Source organism: Anguilla anguilla, chromosome 3 (assembly GCF_013347855.1).
Source record: "Anguilla anguilla isolate fAngAng1 chromosome 3, fAngAng1.pri, whole genome shotgun sequence".
Taxonomy (NCBI): domain Eukaryota; kingdom Metazoa; phylum Chordata; class Actinopteri; order Anguilliformes; family Anguillidae; genus Anguilla; species Anguilla anguilla.
The window spans coordinates 28585376-28596540 of NC_049203.1; positions in this window are offsets into that span (position 1 = coordinate 28585376).

Here is an 11165-nt window from a genome sequence, read left to right on the forward strand (position 1 = left end):
ACTAAATACCAAAATGGTAACAATTACTGCATATGCAATGTCTTCGCTGGATATACAATGCAATACTATCCTTTCAACTAAAAAGTGAGGTAATATAATAAAATGCAGTAAAATAAAATAATCTTACGGGACTGATGAAGTGAAGAAGGTACTGTCAAGTATGGAGAAACAACCAATTCAGGAAAGGCCCTGGGCATTTAATATTGCCATCAAAACCAATATTTCTGCAAAATAACATGAACACTGCTTTCTTCAGTGTGGCACTGTATGCGTGAACCTGTTATTATGAATGAGATCATTAGATAGAGAGAGAGCAAACAAATACCACGTTTAGCATACACTAGCTATTTATAACGGCTCCTAACAGAAATGAGAAATCGCTTGACCTTGCAAAATTCTAGGATTGGAGCTGGTTAGATACATATAGCCACACATCGAGCCAGCTGAAATCCTAACATTTTGTGTGTATGGTTTGACAACTTTGCTCTTTCTACACATATTGAAGTTTGCTAGCTAGCTAGCATTATAATCATTAATAGTACACCTACCTCGGCCTAGCATTACACGTAGCTGTCTCAGCAAGGCTCATGTGTTAAGCCCTTTTTTTCCGCCAACATGTACTAATAACTACAAAAACAGATATCCTATATCACATGCACTCCCACAAAAAAAAAATATAGAAAAGGAAAATATCTTCCTTTGAAGATGCTGGAAAGATACCAAATACACAATGTGCCAAACAACTTTAACTACACAATTTGGAAAAACTTTGCTTTTACAATGCCTTTTAACAGTGATTTAATGAAAGATGAATGTTTTGAGTTTGATTTCCTGATCTACAGTTAAATGTAAAAGTATTGGGACAATAACACAATATTTATCATTTTGAACAATGTACTTTAATACATTGGCTTTTAAATGAAACAGTGAATATGATGATAAAATGCAGACTTTTAGCTTTAATTTGATGGCATTTACATCCATGTTGGATGATCCTAGTAGGAAGTACAGCCCTTTTTGTACATAACAGTGCCCCCATTTTAGGGGAGCAGAAATAATCGGACAATTGGCTACTCTGCTGGCCAGTCGTATGTCTTTGCATTATTAATTCATGCACAAGAAAGCAAAAATAAGTGTCAAAGCCAGCAAACAATAGTGGTAGGCAGGCAGCCATTGGGTGTGTCAAAATCAACCGTTAAGTACATTGAACACACTGGTGAGCTCAACGATAGTAAACGACCTGGTAGACCATGAAATACCACTGTAGTGGATGAAAAATATTTTAAACTATGAAGAAAAACCAATTTTTAACTGAGAAGCAGATCAAGAAGACTATCCAGGATGTAGACATATATGTGTCAAAGGCTGCACCAGCATTCAGAGGGTTCACCACAACCACTGGTCAGCCTCAAAAACAGAACAACCAGGTTAGGGTTTGCTAAAAAAGTATATTTAAAAAACTGTAGATTCTTATGGGCAGATGATATGAGTATCAAAGTACCTATACCACAGTGATGGAAAGACAGAAGAGTGGAGAAAGAAAAGAAGAGCTCATGAGCTCCAAAGCAGCCCCCTCCCCCACCTCATCTGTGAAACATGGTGGAGGTAATGTTGTGGCTTGAGCATGTATGGCTGATGTGACTGCTGACAGCATCAACAGGATGAATTCTGAAATGTAGAGAAACATCTTATCTACTTAGGTTCAACTAAAGGCCTCAAAAAATGCAAAGGATTTGCAACCAAGTGCTAAATATGACTTTATTTAAGATTATGTTAATTTGTACAATTTCTTTTGTCTAAAATGGAGGCACAATGTTTAAAAAGGGCTGTAATTCATGTTATCCCAATACAGATGAAAATAACCCCAAATTGTGGATGTAAATGCCAATGAACTGAACTACAGAGCCAAAACACCTAAATTCAAGACTGAAGTGAAATAGGTCCATTGGTGACAATACTGGACACATCCGGTACATATTGCATAAGCCCTTTTGTGTGTTAGATGGTGTTAAATCGATTTCGCTCAGGTATCGGCTAGCATTTCCTTTTAAGAAGGAACACGTTCATGTTAATGGCAAAACATTTGAAAAAGTTTTTAAAGTTATGTGAAACCGGAAGAGCGATACACCGCAGTATTATGAGAAATAAAGTCACAAATAAATTGCCAGAAATAGAGTTGCAGTTAAGCAAAACTTTTTTTTTCTGAGAGAAACAGGCTTCCATACCAACCTGAAAATTACTGGTGGAAAAGAAAGTGGTGATGCTCCGGCCATGAAGAATATGCAGCCACTCTTCTGTGTGTAGATTATCTCTTAATGTTTAACAGCATGCTTTGTGCTGTGGTACCCATTTAAAAAGATGAATTCTTAAAATACAATAATTCTTGAAAAGCCTACGTTATACTGTAAAGGTAATGTTTTTGTTTGGTTAACCAGTTATGTTCATCACCATGACTGATGACCAGGATAAAGCATTAAAATGTGTTTTTTGCAGGTTTTCTCTCTGACAGGAGATTATCTACTGGCTCATTTCTGTTTTTTGAAGGGTGATGTTTGTTCAATCTTGACATGTCTCATATTTTGGAAGACTCTTTTTGGATGATATCATCTTCAGATGAATGCCGTCCTTCCACTCCCCTCTATTGACCTTCCTTAAATCTCGACAAATCCTACAGAGGCATGCCTTCCTAATTAATGCTTTGTTGCAAGATACTTTTTTTGTCATATGACAAAAATGATGTATTTTCGATGGACAAAAGAGTCACGCATTGGATAGCCAACTGGAACGCTGAAATTCATTGTCATAAATATGGATATGTTTTTTTTTTTTTTTTTGCTGCACTTTGTTTTTGTTTTGTCCGGGGGGGATAGAGAACAAATAAAAAGATAGCGTGTACATTATTCCCTATTAATTGAAATGACGTAACATTATTGATCCGCGTCGTATGAGCTTAAGCCGGTGATAAAACCTCCTTTAAATGCATAATCCCTAATCGTAATACGTGCAGATACACTAAGATGTTTAGCTACTGAATCCTTCCTACTCTCAGATATCTTGTGTATCACATCACACACAAATTCTGTGGCATTGTATTGATTGCATTGTCATTTTCATTATTAATAACCGTAACTGCTGGACAAAACAACAAAGTTAACTTCCACTGCAACCATTTTACATCATCTACCCAAAGTGCATTGCACGTCTACCATAATGGTGATCTCCATTGGTCAAAATTTCTATTAAAGGCTTCAGTTTTTTCAATAACTGAAACCTTTCGTGTGGTTATTACAACATATTTCCACAGTTGAGGGCATTTACAACATATTAAGCCCTACAAGTCTTAACAGTCGGGGTTGCATTTAATGCTGACCCTACATTACAATTCAAGTATTAGTTTCTTAGTAACAAAGATAATTGGCAATTGGTTTTGGTGATCGCTAGAGAAAAGAAAACTTCCCTGTGGATCAAAGTTAAGAACAAATTTTGCAGAAACCTGAATATTGTGTAAAAGTGCCCCTTTTTTTATTCAAGGGTATTTTTTCCAAAGCATTAGATTATTTTACAAGTTAAGGGCCCCATTAAGACCCTTTGTGGTGATTTACTCCGTCTCCCGTAAGGTAATGAGATCGTGCTGTTTTAGTCACGGTCTGAAATAAACTCATTAATCAACCTATCAATGGTTCTCTTTCAATGTCTCTCATAAGGAAAAATAGTTCTGCAATATTAATCATTAGGTACAACAATATTTTTTAAATTGTACACATAAATACAGACATACAAACCTTAACATCACCCATACAGTATACGTAGCACAGAAGGTATTACAGATACAAAGTGTTTCCTTCTGCAGCGCATATACAACCATATATGTGGTTGCAGCTGGACTTCTACTCCATTCCGTTGGACGGCCTATCAGGAAATGATGTAATCACCAAGGACACCACATTATTGCACTGTTCCCTGCCCTCTGTGCGGCAGCTGATCCTCATGTCTGAGGACTATTATATAAAGGACTGGAAACAGTATGGAAAATCAAAATGGTTTTTCAAGAAGGCCGTTTCCTCTGATTTCAATACTGGCCTGAGAAAGTGCCATTATTGACTGTATTCGGTGTGCTTGTGGCCCACCTGCACACAATTACAGTTTTTTACTTTCTTCTCTCTTACAGAAGGTTTTGAATGTCTGCGGTATGTTTTTCTTGCCCTTGATGAATTTTGAGAGAGACCAAGGCCCCAGATTGACTAGGCAGGATGAATCACATAGGCTTGAAAATTAGGGTTTGTGAAATTTGATCAGCACACAGTACGTACTGTCTACAACTAATGAAGTGCCTCAATGCTAAAAAATAAGTGTTAGAAAAGTGTTGGAAATAAGAACCACATTTAATTTTCAATGCCAGTTTGCAAGTATTATGCAAAAATTCTTGCACTACTGGTAAGTATCATGATGCACTGTCATGGATGTAACACATTTATTTACTTTCCTCCCTTTGTTTGGTGCCCCTCCAGATGGTTAGCACCTCTCCAGATGGATGGTGCCTAAGCCGATGTTGCCTTTTCTGTTGCCTATGACTATATCCAGCCCTGATGTCCTGAGTTTTTAATACAAAAACACAGCATCTATGAGCACACACGACTAAAAGGACAAAATGCATTTTCCTGCATGCGATTTAACTGAACCGGATGTGAGGTGTGAAATACTGTATACAATAGCAGCTAAAGTAGGTGCTCTGTATGGCTTTTTAAAGCTTACTATGGTTGGAAAATATCTCCTCCTGGCAGAAAGGGTTTTAATGTGGAATGCAGACATGAGTGCCTTTCAGATCATCTCCATCTCTTGAACAATTAGTCTAGCTGACGTTTTGTCAGAATTCTGTCAACAGTCTCTAAGGAGGGCATACTTTTCTCCACTGTAGCACAGCTACACCCTTGTTCGTCTGGCTCTTAGGCCTGAAATGAAGGGGCTGCAGAGGGGGTCCATTTCACAAGGAGCTGCTCAACACCTTGCCAAAAATAATAAGAGGATATTATGTAATAATTTTATAATGGGATATATTGTTGTTTGCCTTGCGTTTAGTGTAATTAGCTGCCATTGAAACAGTAATTACAGGCCATTGCAGCAGTTATGGCTCTTGCTAAATGCTGATGGCAAAAAGCTCATTTTATTTATTAAGCAATCATTTATCTACATTTTATGCCAACTTCAAGGAAAAGGCTGTTTTTTTCATTCACTAAAGCACTTGCTGTTTCAGTACAGTATAAAATCAGATCTGATTTAGTACATTTTACTACTGTGTGCACATGTTTCTATTTGATGAGGTTTTTTTCATTTGTATGCAGTAAAGGGGTCTTCAACTACTTCTTTTTAGGGGTCAGATTGTAAAAAATTCTGTAAACAAGCCAAATGTATTCAACATTTTCCTGTTTTTTATTATTTTATACACCGGTGGGAAGTATCCAGACAATGTGCAGATGCAAACCTGGACATAGTTGCAATTTTTGATACATATTTTTGTCAATGCTCAAATGATCAAGAGTATGTTAAATGGCCCTCATGAATTGGCTATTACTGATTTTTTGATGAAAGCACCACCTGGATCTCTCTTGGAAACTTTTTTTATTTGGGGAAAAAATGAAGAAAAAAGTTTCACTCACGAAGGTAGTCTCGCAGGCAGTGAAAAAATGTACCTCCAAGGAATACATTACTCCTATGCAGCAGTTATCTTCCAATGATAAGTATAATTTATTGGTATTTTCATATTTGTATTCAGACGTTTATTCAGAGGATATTTGCTGCTGCTGATTATAAAGCATAAATAGAAAAACAGATAATTGAAACATTGTAATATTGAAAGATGTGGTATATATCCAATTAGCCTAACAATGCCAATGGTTCCCAGGTTGTCAGTGTATGTCACATGGTGTATGGTTGATCCATTCAAGCACTAGTTTGTGGGGTCGTACCTCTTAATTTATTTTTTGCCACATTCACCACAGGAAGGCTCAGGCCGAAGCGGTCGTGCATGTTGTGTCTTCATACCTGAATGCAATAATACAATAGTTCATAATATTCGCGTGAGTGCTGTCCTGCCCTACAATAGATTGGTGGCTGTCCAGGGTGTATTCCTTCCTCTTGCCCAGTGTGCGCTGGGATAAGTTCCAGCACCCCCCATGACCCTGACCAGGAATAACAGGTGTAGATAATGGATGGATGGCTGGATGGATGGAGTGCTGTCCATTTTTCCTTTTTATTCAGGCACATACCAAGAAGAAGGTACTCATAAAATTCTCTCTGCAAATCTGAAATGTAATGTATGGGCTCTGGAATTGTTTACAGAATTGTAGATCTTTGGCTGCAGACATCAGAGAGAGTGGCACATCCTGGTATGCTTTTTTGAAATGCATTGCAGCTTGTACATGTTTTTAATATAGCAGGTGTATATCCACATAACTGTCAGATTTAATGTTTGAGACAAGGTCTTATGCAAAATTAAATGTGCTAAATAATGTCCTCTGAAAATCTCTGAAACCATGTGAGAGGTAAAACTGGAGGGTTTTTGGGATTGTGTATATGACACACAGTAATCATTTCCAGCAGTGTACTTGAAGAGATGCACACTTAGCAATGGAAGCAATTACTAATGATTGGCCTGTAAATCAGTCCTAACACCAGGCTTATCTGAGCCTCTGTAACCTCTTGCAAGTGATAGCCTGCCTCTAATTGTCCACAGGTATTTTCAGGTGTTTACGTTTGAGACTTAACTGGAGAGAGATCTGTCCCCAGTGCTTCCTAAGAAATTGAATAATATGGACATATGTGTACTTATTGGTGGTTCAGTTCAGTTTTGACTTTAATATTTCTTTTTATAAAAAGCAGGCATTTTGCCCTTATTTTAATGGACAAAATAACGTGAACTACTTTGTGATGTACTTTCAGCCTGTTATTATTATTATTATTATTATTATTATTATTCAGTTTGCTTTTTGTAATAATAAAAAAGTATCAGAAGACAACATACATCAATACATCAATACATCAAAAAGTATACTTTATATATCATAAAGTCATCATATAGAGCCATTTTAGAGCAGTATTATTTGCAAAAATGAATGCATACAAGGCATAAACAGTGTTATTCTAGCTGTGAAAATAACACAAGTTTGACAATCACTGCTTTTAAAGCCTTGAATAATAAATAAAGCATGTACAGTCTGAGTCCATCTGTTGACAGATGGACTCAGACTATACAAATGCACCCACCCCCATCCCCTACTACATGTATCTTTACATTCCTGTGTGTGTGTGTGCACGCACGTGCGTACGCCTACATATATGTGTGCATATGTGTGTGTGTGCACGTGCACATTTCTGTATGTCTGTCTTTTCTCATCTTACTTCACAAAACATAGAGATAGTTTGTTATCATAAAAGATGGTGCCTGAATGCATTCAAACAATGCTTCCATCATTGTTGAAACATGTTTTCTCTCTTATTTCATGAAATCTAACTTGATAGCACTAAACATCCATCAAAAATCAATTTCTTAAAAAATGTTTATTGCTAACAGTAGGCGAATAGCCACTGAGGCAGTTACACCCAAGGAAATATATTAAGAAATAGGCACAAAAAACAATGCAAACACATTGGAGTTTCACAAAATGGATTCCTTAGTTCTCTCAATTGAATGAAGAAACAGGAATATTTCCAAAAGTTACATTTATTAAAAATATTAAGGTATAACTGGACATGTAGAAGGATTGTCAATACTGCCAGAGGCCCTGTTCAGACCTGTACTTTGTGTCCAGATATATCCAGATTGTGTCTAGATTCAGTCGAGACGGATGTCAGTTCACACCTAGCATCAGAATGCGTCTCCACATGCGTCTCGAGTGACCACTTGTGATCGGATCTCACTTCCCCACTCAATATGCAAATAAACACGTACATCATTTCCGTTTGTGAAGACCAAATGCGTTGTTGTTTTTAACCGGCAGGAGGTTAAAAACAACCGGTATATATATGTTTTTAACCGGTATATTTTTATACAGTCTATGGCAGCAATGCACTACCTGTGCCTAGTTTGCCAGAAATTAAAAGAAGAAGAAGTTTGCAAAGACCTTGGCGCGAAGGCAAAACCAAAACAAAAACAGACTGGGTCTATTCCTTGGCGTGTTCCAGGCAAACCAAATCGCTCAAGATGTTTGATGCACTCGTAATATGTCTCTATGCGCTTTTCTCTTTGCGAAACTTTCAAACGTTGTGAACAAAGCCAGCTTACGCGATTTGAGAACCAACCAAAATGAAACAGTTATATCTGCTTCTGTTTTGCTCCAGAAAACAATGTCAGATAGGTCTATCAGCAAACATATGGCTATGCCCAGAAGTCCTCAATAATAATAGTATTTTCCAAGAAATTACGAAAAATCGTTGACAACGTTTCTTTGGGTGCAGCGTCTTTTACTGCTACCACAGAGTGAATGCGTAAGTGAATGCGATAAGAATATTTTCGGAATTGACTGGCAGAGCTACAATGACTATGGACATCCACAAATTACTTACCACTGCAAGTGCAAGTGCAAACACAAATCAGCATGCAAAACATGAAAGGACAAATCATTGAAGACGAATGTCAAAATGTCTCTTTTTTGCGCTGATAAACTGTTTAAGTTAGCTATAAATAGAGGAACTATTTTCAGATTGGCTACTGTGTAGAAATACAGCAAGGTGTAGTTTGATCATTTAAATGCATTCGCCCAAGTGAATATGTTAACGTGCACAAGGATACATCACTTTGGATACAGGAAAACAAGGATACAGGAAAACTTTTCTGGATCGTTTTTCTTTTATAAGGGAATAAAACATCAAAAACACATCAGATATATAAAAAAACAAAAACCTTTTAGATATTAGTACTCTCCTTTCGTGATCTGTTATCCGTCATAGTTAGCTTGAAAATGAATGGGAGTGAACTGGGAGCTGGACAACCAGAAAGAACAGTGATGCCATTAACGGTCAGCAGGGACAGTTGATGTTGCTAGCATTCACGCTATACAAATATAATGGGGTAGGCTCCACAAAATTACTTGTGATATACCAAAGTGAAATATCCCTTTAAATGGAGTACAGATACACAATGCACTGGTACTTCACAATCACATATTGGTACAATCCAATAAGTGCACAACTTCTTTCAGTTTGCAGTTTACTGGCCTAGGCAAAACTGGCAATGCCATGTATTCTAATACAGACATAACAGTAGCTAGTGTGACAAGAAAACACTTTGTAAACTGTAGCAAAGATTTTACCTCAACCAGCACTGGACTGCGTGAGAATCATGTGCACTGGCCTACAGATACCTGCAAACACAGTTCAGGATAGCAGATCTGGGGCCTCATTTATAAAATTGTTCTTGGCTTTAAACTGAAGTAATCTTAAGATCAAGAAAACTACTAGGTACACTTCAAGGCAAAAATGTATTGCCATTGGTGCTCATTGGAGCCACTGAAATTAGTATCCAATCAGCCAGTGATTTTCAGACTAAAGTGGTCTTATTGGGATGGCAGGTATGCCATACAGCCAAGTTACACCTTGGCAGGGCAAGCCCCATACCTATACAGCAACAAGAATTTGACAGTTTTCAGGGTTCCCCACAGAAATAACCACAACAACCACAGAATCTCAGCCGTTTACATTAATTTCTGCACATTCTGACCCCATTTCAACAGACAGAATTCATAAACAACTTCACACGTCCACACAATAAAGCCGCATACTAAGGGGATTTAGCGTTTTCTCCTTTTTCCTGCCATAAATGCTCCTAGCCCACAAAGAATGTCTCCCCATTGGTCATTTTACGTACATCAACCAATAAAAACATTGGATACAAACACGACATTAACATATATACAATTCTGTCAGGACCACTGTCATCAAAGTAGAACTTTATTGACAATAAAGGCAATACAGTTATGTTTGGCGGTATGGCTCTGTTCTGGAGCTCTCCCGCCAACCACGCAGCCCGCAAGTTCTTAACACATAGGAATGGAGAAATGCAAATTCTTGACGCATGGGGATGGAGCTGGGGTGGTGGAGGGGATTTACGAAGCAACGTGCAGCGCTTGCATGCAGGAGGAGCAGACGAATGAGTAGAGGGAGGCTGTTTAAGTAGACCGCCCTGTTAGTGAATGTACTGTGATAGGCGAACATCACTCAGCTGAGCCATCAGCTGATTCAGCCGGAGCGCTTGACTCTCATGGCCTGCCAGAACTACGCGATGCTCCATGTGTGATTGGTTGAGTATGGAAACGTGTGAGATTGTGATGGCTCGCCATCCAAATATGTTGACTTCTTCATCCAAACTTTTGTTCCTGGTCTCCCATCCTATATTCAAGACAGTGTTCAGCTACTCAACAAAATTAATTAAGATCATCTGTCTTGGACACAATGGATGTGGAATCACTGTACAAACAACACATTTACCATACAGAAGGACATTAAGCTGTTAAATATTTCTTGACCTCCAGGCCAGGTGAAAGCATGCCTCCTACTGGTTTTATTTTACAATTGACCTAGTCTCAAGTATATATTTTTTGTTTCAAGACTAATCCTTTAGATAAAATAAAGGAACTGCTATGGGTGCTTTCTTTGCCCTAAGTTATACATTATTCTGACAACCCATCCCTACACACCATTGTATGATGGGGCAGATACATTGAAAATGTTGATCTAATTTGGTCAGGCTCTTTCTGATTTTCACAAATGTATTAATGGGACCAACTCTAATCAGAATATTCATTGAGTGAGATATGTTGTATTGATTGCAGAATATGATTGTTGTGCCCTTATTAGTACTGGATGTCTCCTATTAAGCATTAACAACCGCCCTTATTGCCGGGCATTGTGTGGCTTTTAAGTTGGACCATTATTCCACGTGGATCTAGACGCTGATGAAGGTCTGTGAATGAAAGGTTCATTTGCCTTGAATTTTGTACATGACAATAAATCAACATTTTTGTTAAAGCCTCATCTTCAGATTTCATCCACTTTTATAAATCAGTGTGCAGGTAATCTACATTTTTCTGCAAAAAATTCAAATCCTAAGTATCATGTTTAGAAACTCACAAATAATACAATTATCAAGAAACCACATAGTAGCTACAGCTATC